A 12,087-nucleotide genomic window follows, 5' to 3' on the forward strand; every position below is an offset into this window, starting at 1 on the left:
ATGAAAGAGGGAGCTCTTCTTAATATTTTGACACCAAAATCATGTCGATACACCTTACCGGCTGCGAGTAAAGCCACCCACGCTTTAACTTGACAGACTGTAGGACCGAATTCTGAAAGAATGGAATCAAAGTCTATGACATAATGTATACTGTTAGAAAAAAGTCGCTGAATCACACCGATAAGTGAATGTTTTTCGCTCTGCAAGTGAAGCGTATTATCCCATATCTCTATAGGTGCAAAGTTCGGTGTCGAAAGTGAGAGCGTACCTTTTTCATCTCAGCCAGTGCGACTATTGACTGTTCTTACATCGTTCTGGCGAGGTCAGACAACTCTGCGGCGCCACCAAAAAAAAATTTCATATAATGCATATTTTTTTGCTATTTTTTACCAAAAACATAATTTGTTTGCTCTATTAGTTTTCGAGATAACAAGGCGGCGCTAGCTTCCCGCCAACTCAGCGGCGCCCTCTACAAAACTCATTCAAAAATCAATAAATTAAACAAAATGACAAGGTTAGATTTTTTTGATTTTTTTTGCTTTACAATGAGCTTTTAATCGCTTTTGTAAAGTCAAACCTTATTTTTAAAAAACTACCCCCTTTAATCTAAAAAAGTATTTAAAAAAGTATTTAACAAAAATGACTAGGCTAGATTTTTTTGCTATTTTTTTACTTTACAATAAGCTATGAATCGCTTTTGTAAAGTCAACCCTTATTTTTAAAAAACTACCCCCTGTAATGGAAAGAAGGATTTAAAAAAGTATTTAAAAAATGAATAGGCTAGATTTTTTTGCTTTATAATAAGCTATGAATCGCTTTTGTAAAGTCAATCCTTATTTTAAAAAATTACCCCCGATAATGAAAACAAGTATTCAAAAAAATATTGAAAAAATGACTAGGCTAGATTCTTTCTCTATTTTTTGCTTTCAAGTGGGATATTAAACGCTTTTATAAAATCAACCCTTATTGTAAAAAGCAACCACCTGTAATGAGAAAAAGTATTTTAAAAAAGTATTGAAATTGGAGTGTGCATTTTCGAGGAGCCCCAAAAATCAGAGACTCCATTGACACTGGAAAGTTCTTAAAAAGATTCATTTTTACAATTTCATATCTAAGTGGTGGTAAGGGGTTGATTTTAGACGTTAAGGGTTAGAGCAAAAAAACGGAAAGGATATTTTTAAAGAGCCCGAAAATCAGAGACTTAATTAACACTGGAAAATTCTTAAGAAAATTACTTTTTTTACAATTTCATATCTACGTGATAGAGCGGGGTTGATTTTAGACGTTAAGGGCTGTAGCTAAATAATTGGAGAGGGTATTTTCGAGGAGTCTAAAAATCAGAGACTCCATTGACACTGGAAAAATATTCAAGAAAATTATTTTTTTTTTTCAATTTCATATCTACTTGGTTAATAGGAGTTGATTTTAGACGTTAAGGATTGAGCCAAAAAATTGGAAAGGGTATTTTTAAAGAGCCCAAAAATCAGAGACTTCATTGACACTGGAAAATTCTTAAGAAGATTATTTTTTTGCAATTTCGTATCTACGTGGCAGAGAGGGGTTGATTTTAGACGTTTAGGGTTGGAGCCGAAAAATCGTAAAGTGTATTTTTAAGGGTCCTAAAATTCAGAGACTTCATTGACAGTGAAAAATTCTAAAAACGATTATTTTTTGACAAAGTTATATCTACGTGGTGTAGAGGGGTTGATTTTAGACGTAACGGGTTGGAGCCAAAAAATTGTAGTCGGTATTTTCGAGGAGCCCAAAAATCAGATACTCCATTGGCACTGGAAAATTCTCAAAAGGATTATTTTTTTACAATTTGATATCTACGTGGTGGAGAGGGATTGATTTTAGACGTTAACGGTTGGAGCCAAAAAATTGTAGTCGGTATTTTCGAGGAGCCCAAAAATCAGATACTCCATTGGCACTGGAAAATTCTCTAAAGGATTATTTTTTTACAATTGGATATCTACGTGGTGGGGAGGGATTGATTTTAGATGTTAAGGGCTGAAGCAAAAAATCAGAGATGTTATTTCTGAAGAGCCCAAAAATCAGAGACTCTAGTAACACTGTAAAATTAAAAAAAAATATGGACAAAGTCAAGATCTACGCCTCTCTACCACGTATTTATGAAATTGTAAAAACATCTTTTTGAGAATTTCACATTGTCAATAAAGTCTCTGATTTTGGGGCTCATCGAATATACATACTTCGATTTTTGGGCTCCATCCCTAAATCTCTAAAAACAACCCCTCTGTACTACGTAGCATTAGAATTGTGAAAAAATAATCTTTTAGGGCATTTTCCAGTTTCGATGAAGTATTTGATTTTTGGGCTCCTAAAAAATACCCTTTCCGATTCTTTACTCCAACCCCTGACGCCTAAAATCAACACATCTCCACCACTTAGATATGAAATTGTAAAAATGAATCTTTTTAAGAACTTTCCAGTGTCAATGGAGTCTCTGATTTTCAAGGTTCTCGAAAATACCGACTACAATTTTTTGGCTCCAACCCTTCACGTCTAAACTCAATGGATATGCAATTGTAAAAAAATAATCCTTTTGAGAATTTTCCAGTGCCAATGGAGTATCTGATTATTGGGCTCCTTGAAAATACCGACTACAATTTTTTGGCTCCAACCCTTTACGCCTAAAATATATTTTTTAATACTTGTTTTCATTACCGGGGGTAGTTTTTTTAAATAGGGATTGACTTTACAAAAGCGATTAATAGCTCTTTGTAAAGCAAAAAAATAGCAAAAAAATCTAACCTAGTCATTTTGTTTAATTTATTGATTCTTGAATGATTTTTGTAGAAGGCGCCGCTGAGTTGTTGGCAGGCTAGCGCCGCCCTGTTTTCTCGAAAACTAATAGAGCAACAAAATTATTTGTTTTTGATAAAAAAAAAAAGTAAAAAAATATGCATTATATGACATTTTGTTTTTCGTTAGTGGCGCCGCTGAGTCGTCTGACCTTGTGTTACATGTTGCGTAGGCCAGCCTCGTGTAGAACCGAAAATGCACGAGTAAGAGCCTGAGCCCCTCGACTTACGATTCGTTTTCGGTGGCTAACTGTTTTTAAGTGAAAATAATTTTGCAGGATGTCAAGAGAACGAAATTTCATGCAATTTTGCTATAATATATCATTATAGAAAAATATAAGGAACTTAATTCTTATTAAACCTTCTTGCGCAATTTTGTTGCACAATTTTTTTCAAGTTTATGTTGGTTTACAAAATGTGCTTTCAAGTTCGCGTAAGTTTAACTGATATTGAGGAGTTTTGAAATGACTTGTAAATAAATAAAACTTGTGAAGATTTTTTTTGTTTAATTGTGTAAGGTTTCACGGAAATGAAAAAAATTATTTTAGGTTCCTAGCAATACTTAAAGTGCATTTTTTATTGCAAAAAGTTAATTTCAGGAGATTATTTCAAAACATTTCAAAACATTAAAAAGGATTTCAAAAATTATCAAAATATCTAAAAAAGTTTAAAGGCATTTTATTTTACAGAATTTAGAAAAATCAGTAAAAATTTGAATAATGTTTAAAGAAAAGAAGATTAGAAGGTCTGACAAGATTAAAAAAGAATTATTTTCCTAATATTTGTGTGAAAATTGTTAATGATTTTTTATTTTGAAAAACGAACTTTAAAAGAAAATTAAAGAAGACTTTTATACACATTAAACGATTTCCTAAAATTTCGAAAAAGAGTGTTGAAGGTTTTAAAAGCAAAATGTTTCAATTCACTATGATTAAAAAGTTTAAAAAATGTAAATAATCGAATAAATTCAAGAAATATTTTGTAAAATTAATGAAATTCAAAAATAGTTTAAACTTTAGAAGAGTTTCAGAACGTAGGATAAACTTATTTAAAAAACAGAACAATCTAAAAATTCTTGTAGAAGAAAAAAAAGATGCGCCTGGAAATTGTGTACAATTGTCAGTCTTTAAAAATAAAATTCTAATAATTTGTTTTAATTGCTTTAAGCACATTTCTTCTTAGGCTGAATCCCAGCTTTTAATCGAAAGAGGTTCAATTATTTTCAATGAAAATAAGTAATTAAATAAATTTTGAAAAATTCAAAAATAAGATACATCTCTGCATGCCTGAAGATATAATTTGTTTACTTAGAATAAGTTCTATGCAATTTAAAAAAAAAAGTTTATTTTGAGTACATATAAAATTATTTAAATTATTTCTAAAAATTGGAAAAATTTAAGAATTGTAGTATTAAAATGCACTTAAAATTTAAGATTTTTGTATTTAATTTTGATTAGATATAATAGATATATATGTAAAATAAATAAATTATAATAAAAGTTGATAAACGAAGGACTTTCACACTTTTTGTTTGCAAAAAAGATATTCCTCAATTCTCAAGTGTGAATAGTAAGGAAACTGACGTAAATTAAAGATTCATAATTAATGAAAGATTTTCATTTTTCCCTTAAGTACAATAGGCGTATCATTTGATAAAATGTTGCGAAAATTTTTCTTTGAAGGTGGTTTGGAAAGGAGTTTTATTTAAAAATGTGTGGGATTTTCTAACAGACAACTGTATGAATTTCTGACCTTTCTTATTTTTTTTAAAGTTTATATTAATCTGCTTTATTTTTAGGGAAAAATCATGTGCTGAAAAACGATAAAAGAAATATATATTTCTGAAACTGGTCCATAAGGTTAAAGCCAAATCTGTACAACCGTTTGTTAACATTTTTGGAATTTTTTTTTTGTATAATTTGAAAGGCGTTTTTACATAGTGTTTTACTAACTAATGGAGATATTTTTATAATTTTATTCCTGAAATATATTCCCTAAGCAACATATTAGAACAAAATTTAGGAATAATAATAAAATTATGATTATCTTTCATTTTTAAAATTAATGTATACAGAGTATAGTTTTTATATGAAATTTCACCACGGTTTTTTGTACCATGTTTGACCCTAGGGCAGAATCTAGGAAAATATTCTAAACGTATGTTCCTTAGATATTAAGATACTATACAGAAAGGTACTTTTAGAATGGTTTTCTCCTTTTAAAATCACGAGATATTTCTTCTTAAAATAAATTGGTTAAATTCATTTTACAATTATTCACAATTACAATTATTTTACAATGGAAATCTAATTGTAAACGTTAAATTTTTTAATATTGAGATAAGTATCTTAAGACATTAAACGTTTCGTAAAGTTTTCATATATTAAGAATTTTTAAATTTGAAAATTTAACGATCTTGTTAAAATTTTTTTTTAATTATTTTTACAGTTGAAAATGCATCCTTTTCTAATAGAAAATGATACTTCTTGTTTGAAAATTGATTTTTTGGTTCATAATTTTAAAGTTTTGTTGAAAATTCGCTTTTTTTAGTTAACAAATAATTTTCGCATACTGAAAATTTAACTGTATCATTTTTAGTTCGAAAATTTTTTTTTTATTTGAAAATTTAACAATTTTTTTGAAAATGTGGTGTTTTGTTTTTTCTTGAAAATGGACCTTTCTCAGTTAAAAAATAATCCTTTTTTGAAGAAAATTATTCTTCTTGTTTGAAATTCATCTATTTTAATTAAAAATTAATCTCTTTGGTTGAAAATACATTTTTTGATAAAACTTCTTTTCCTTTGGTATAAAATGGTTCAAAGTGAAACCATACAAAATTTTAAGCAAATTTTTACAAGTTTTAGTTATTTTTCAATCGTTTCAAAATTGCTGAATATCTTCTAAACTTACTCAAATTCGAAAGCACATTTTTAAACCAACATAAACTTTTTAAAAAATTGGGCTACAGAAATGCACGAGAAGGTTAGATAAGAATTAGGTTTTTTATTTTTTCTAAAATTATATACAACATGATAAAATTACAAAATTTTCTACACGCTCTTTTACATCCCTTTTAAAATTTTTAAGAAATCACATAAAAATGTTGTGTCCTTTTTTGAATTTCCTTTCAGAATTCATTTCATTCCACTTTTGGTAAAAAATGTATCTTTTTTAACTGAAAATTCAACTATATGTCTAAAATTTTAACTATTCTGTTGTGAACTCAATATTTTTCATTCAAAATATTTTTCAGTTGAAAATTCATTTCTTACATCGAAAATTAAACTATTTTGCAGAAAATTAATTTTTTCATCTGAAAATGTAACTATTCTATTTTTGGTTAAATACTTATTTTTTAGTTTTTATGTTCATTTTTAAAGTTAAAAATTTAACGATTTTGTTGAATGTTTTTTAAATTATTTTTGTAGTTGAAAATTCATCTTTTTTCATAGGAAATAATTCTCCTCGTTTGATCCTTTTTTTTATTTAAAAATTTAACAGTTTTGTTGAAAATGTGTCATTTTATTTTTGTTTGAAAATGGACCTTTCTCAGTTAAAAATTAATATTTTTGGTAGAACATTATTCTTCTTGTTAGAAATTCATCTATTTTAATTAAAAATTAATTTCTTTCGCTGAAAATGCATTTTTTCATAAGACTTCTTTTCTTTTGGTATAAAATGGTTGGCAGTGAAACCATACAAAATTCTTAAAAAATTATTACAAGTTTTAGTTATTTTTGAATCGTTTCAAAATTTCTAAATATTTCCTAAACTTACTCAAGTTGGAAAGCACATTTTTTTAACCAACATAAACTTTAAACTAAATTGTGCAACAAAATTGCGCGGGGAGGCTAGATAAGAATTAATTTCTTGTTTTTTTTCTAAAATTATATATAACATGGTCAAATTGCAAAAAAATTTCTACACGCTCTTTTACACCCCTTTTAAAATTTTTAAAAAATAATAAAAAAATGTTGTATTCTTTTTTTAATTTTCTTTCAGAATGCATTCCATTCCATTGTTGGTAAAAAAAAATTTTTAATAGAAAATCCAAATGTATGTTTAAAAATTTAACTATTCTGTTGTAAATTCGATTTTTTTATTCAAAATATTTTTTAGTTGAAAATTCATTTTTTACATCGAAAATTAATCTATATTGCAGAAAATTAAATTTTTTATCGGAAAATGTACCTATTCTATTTTTTGTTAAATACTTATTTTCTAGTTTTGATATTCATTTTTAAAGTTGAAAATGTAACGATTTTGTCAACGCTTTTTTAAAGAATTTTTTTAGTTGTAAATTCATCTTTTTTTAATAGGAAATAATTGTTTTTGTTTAAAAATTGATTTTTTGTTTGATAATTCAACTGTTTTGTTGAAAATTCGATTTTTTTACTTGAACAAATATTTTGTTATACTGAAAATTGACCATTTCCAGTTAAAAATGAACCTTTTTTGGTAGAAATATATTCTTCTTGTTTAAAAATTCATTTTTCGTTGAAAATTTATCTATTTTGTTAAAAATTCGTTTTTTTGTTGTTTTAAAGTTGATTTATAAAATTTTTAATTTCTGTTATCTGTAGGAAACTATTGGTTTGAAAATTAAATTATTTGTTTGCAAATTCGATTTTCTGCTTGAAAATTTTAATATTTTTTTGAAACTTTGATTTTTTGGGTTTGATAATTGTTTTTAACTGAAAATGTAACTATTCAATTTTTGCTTGAAACATTATTTTTGAGTTTAAATTCAATCATGTGGTTGAAAATTCATGTATTTTATTGCAATTTTGTCTTTTTTGGAAGTAGTCTTTTTGTACGTAAATTCATTTCTTTGGTAGAAAATTGGACTATTTTGTTGTAGATTTAATTGTTTTTTATTCAAAATTAATTTTTTAAAGCAAATTTAGTTGTTCCATTTTTTGTTAAAAGTATAGCTTTTTTATTAAAAATTAATTTATTTTGTTTAAAAATCCATTTTTTATCTGAAAATTCAAGTAGTCCATTTTTGGTTTAATGATTATTATGTCAGTTTAAAATTCTATTCTTAAGATGAAAATTTAACAATTTTGTTGATATTTTTTTTCTTGAAAAATTATCTTTTTAATTATAAATTTATCTTCTAACTTCTTCAGCTCGCACAAGCCTACCCAAGTTAACTTCGCGTGCGCGCGCAAAGCAACTTACCAGTGTTAGTTTTCGCACTGTATAGTGTCGATTGTATGTTTATACCACTCTAACCTCAAAATCTCAACTTTAACCAGATTTTTTCGCCTTTCGTGGTATTAAATACTGTTCGATATTTGTGTGAGAGGTGATTTTTAGCGAATGACTTGCACATCTCTTCGGTGTGATTCGTTAGTATTTTCAACACTGGGAAGTTGAGAGTTCGTGAATTTACCAACTTTACACCAGAGAAGCATATTTTAGTAGAAGAAATGCTTTTCGCACCAAAATATCGCACCGTATCATTACAACTTCGCACTTCGGTGTGACGTTGTACGAATTTTTTCTAACAGTGTATCTGTTTAATATATTTTCTTAACCTGTACTTTTTCATTCAAATTATATACAGAAACATACCTCTTCCTATATTCCGTTCCAATTTGTGTTCATGGTTTTATTTTTGAAACAAAACCATGTGTTTAACCTCAAGTTCACAGGTGCTTTGAGAACCGTCTTTAAAAACAAATTGCAACCGAATTTTAGTTCCAATTAATTACTGTGTTCCATTAGAGGTTTAAATAACTGTTTTTGATTTAGGTTATCATATTCATGATATTTGAAAAAATACACGCAAAAAACGTATGAAAATGAGCGCGATGCGCGCAATAAGATGAGCTAGAGGATAAAATAAATGTTATTTTAAGGGATTTCCATGTATTTCAACCAACTTAAATAAAGGTCCATGAAAAACTTACAAAATTGAAAGGGATTTTAAGTTATTTCAAATTGTAGGGAATAAATGTATTTTATTTTCAAGGGATTTTCAATTGTCTCTATACGTTTGCGTATATTTTAATGGTTTCAAAGGCATTTAAAAGTGGATAAAAGGCTTCGAATGATTTATACGGATAATAACAGATTTCAAAGATTTTATAACGAATTTAAAAACATTTTTAATGAATGAAGAAGTTTGAAAGAAATTTTAAGCGTTTTTAAGTCAATTAAGAGAATTATTCAAAATTCCGAGGAAAATTCATTACAGGACAAGCATTATAAGCCAATACTGCTTTTCCTATAATATTTTTTTGTAAGGGCAGTTTAAAATTTGTCATAAACATCTTTTTTATTCCTTTCACCGATCTTAGTGTTTTGTATTATAAAATTTATTTTACAGAATATTTTGTAAATACTGCATATTATCACTCATATTATAAAGTTAATAATAATCATTAGTAACAATACATTATCTGTATAAATAGTATACACGATTCGTAAGTGTTGAATTAATTCATACTTCTAGAAAACTTTACATCTACTTGACTATTGTAGCTCGTTTTGTGAGCGCCGAAGTATTTAAGGATTTAGGAAGGCCTGGAATTTTCCAGAAATACAAGTATGCAGGTACAGAGCGTACATTGTAAGGGTCACTTTCTCGAAGGGTCTAGAACGAGAACGGCATCAATCATAGTTTCCGAAAATGCCCATAGTCCTATCGCTTCGTTAGTCAGTTGCAATGTAACGCTGCCAGCGTGCGGATCTGTATAAGCATATTATTACTGTGTCATACTTATGTTCAAATATATTTCTATTATACATTTATCCACGGTTTATTTACTAACACAACCTTATCAGTAAGAAATGTGTCTCACTCAAAAGTAAATTTACCTTATTCATTATTCTTATTATTGTCTAGAGACATTACGTTGAATAAATTTTATGGTGAAACATAACGAAATCTGCCTATTTATATAAATACCTTTTATATTGCCATTTAATTTACCAGCTGCTACTTCACGAGTAAGTTAGCCATAAATTGTACAGTAACATTTATTCGGCGTGTTTCTTGCATTAATAAATCCAGAGGTGGACAGATTATAAGAAGCAGTTTTTATTTACATTTACTTGTGGTATTATATTGCTTGATGTTTTATGTTCAAAAAAATCTACATTTTATAGTACTATCCACCCCCAACCACCTTCAACCACCTATTATTTTGGGTACGTATTCACTGACACAGGTAGCTGCTGCTACTTTTTATATATTGTGTATTCGCCCCCGAATGAATGCACCTTGGCAATAGTGAACGTCTCTTTACTTGGAAACATGGTCCTGAGGGTTTTTTTTTATAGGATCGTCGAAACGCAGAATACGAGTAGATTTTCTTTCTTTGGTTTGACCGGTAAAAAGGATGGTAAGTGATGAAAGCAAAAACCACTGTAGACAACAACACTAGGAACGCGCTTTAGTGCCAAGCGGTTTAGTTTTTTTCTAGAATTATGGTCCTTGTAGTTTCTCAGGAGGGCAGGGCGAGAGCCCTCGATTTAGTTCCAAGGCTATTTGCAGGCAACCCCCGACACTGGAACTAAACAAAAAGTTGGATGTATCTTATTCGCTTTGTTTTTCTATAGATAATTAAATACTCCACTACTGCGATTCTTCTGTTTCCGTCGAGTCGCTAAAAGCTGCATTTTTTTCTTATGATTATTACATAAAAAATAGAATTTTAAAAAACTGCCTTAACCATCAGTAAATTTGAATTATGTGTATAAAAAGCTAGACAAAAAGGCTTCTTTGTTTTTTGTCAGTTTATGAATTTCAATTTACCGATTATTTCCAGGGGCCTTGACCGGATGACGCTGCCCTGGTTTGCCCTATGTAAAACATTTCGAAATTGGTATCTTCCTATTTAACAAAAACTTCAAAGTTAACGAAGTTGAACTGAAATTCTTCGACAATTTGACTATCAATTTTATTGGACTTCAGCGTAAAAGTCCACGTAAATATGATGGAATTTATTGTTCAGAAAAGAAAAGGATTTCCCTTTTTCAATAAAAATTTGGGAGGTGATATATTAGAGATAGATCATAAAAATGTGATTTATATAGAGTTCTCGAGAATGAAATGGAAGGAAAATCTGTGGAATATGAGGTCTCTATTTTTTGTAGTCTCTTAATGCAGCTCGGAAGACAGACTTTGATATCGTTATAGCAAATGCACAGGTGCTTTCGAACGAAAAGAGCGAACGATCGATCACCCTATACCTACGGATGTGTTCAAAGAGGTTTATAGTGTGACGCAAAGTCGCTCGAAACGAGATATAGGGGGAATGAAAAGGATAAAGTTGGTTCCACGTTTCACTCAAGGGGTATAGTATAAAATAGCAGTGGTCCCAGCCAGCAACCACAAATGAGAATGGTGGAGCTGCAACGCGTTCCACGCTTCCCTGGTGACCGATGAGGCCAATCCTGTCAACCATCGTGCCTTCATTCTCGGGATTGTTGCTGCAACTTTTCTAGTAATTGAAATGGGGATCAGTGTAGATACTACTAGTAATCTATTCCCGTCCTTTTACATTATCATCAGAGAAGGTATTCGATTTGTAAAAATTTTGCCCCCCCCCCCTCCCTCCCTCCGTTTTTCCTCAAATGTCCACGTTTTGAGACCCCATGCATGCGAAAAGAAGGTTTTCGCGCATGTGTCTGCCCGTATGTGCCTTTAGATTTTTAGTTTATTAGCATGATAACTTTCAAAAGAATTGACAGCTTGGGTTGGCCTTTGGTACACTCTTTTAGTCTCTTAAATTGAAGTTGAAGTTCGTTAGCTAGCCATTTTGGATAGAAATTCAAAAAGTGAGAACATTTTCAAAGATTTAGAGACTACTTTTTTAAGATTTAAAAATTCAATGTGGGGTTGTGACCACCACTCAAAAAGACGAATAATTTATTACAATTACTTTTTTTGATTAAAAGAATACCGCATTTACAAAATTCCAAAAGACAAACGAAAATGAACATTTTCAGCTACACAACGCACTTTTAATTTTTGGACAAACAGTTCTAGATACGCTAAAAGTCTTATATATTATGAGAAAAAATATATTATATAAAACTATATCTAATTTTTTTCTACGCAATAATACAATACCATTAAATTTTTCATGCAAAAATAGACTAGTCAAACAATATTTTATCCGACTCAATTCCATTTTTTAGGCATTTTTTTCCAAAAAGGAACAATAACTTGCAAGTACACATTCCACTTTTGAAACTTTGCCATTTTTTGACCATCCTATAATTGCATAGCGAATGTCTGTATAAC

Source organism: Belonocnema kinseyi, chromosome 2 (assembly GCF_010883055.1).
Source record: "Belonocnema kinseyi isolate 2016_QV_RU_SX_M_011 chromosome 2, B_treatae_v1, whole genome shotgun sequence".
Taxonomy (NCBI): Eukaryota; Metazoa; Arthropoda; class Insecta; order Hymenoptera; family Cynipidae; genus Belonocnema; species Belonocnema kinseyi.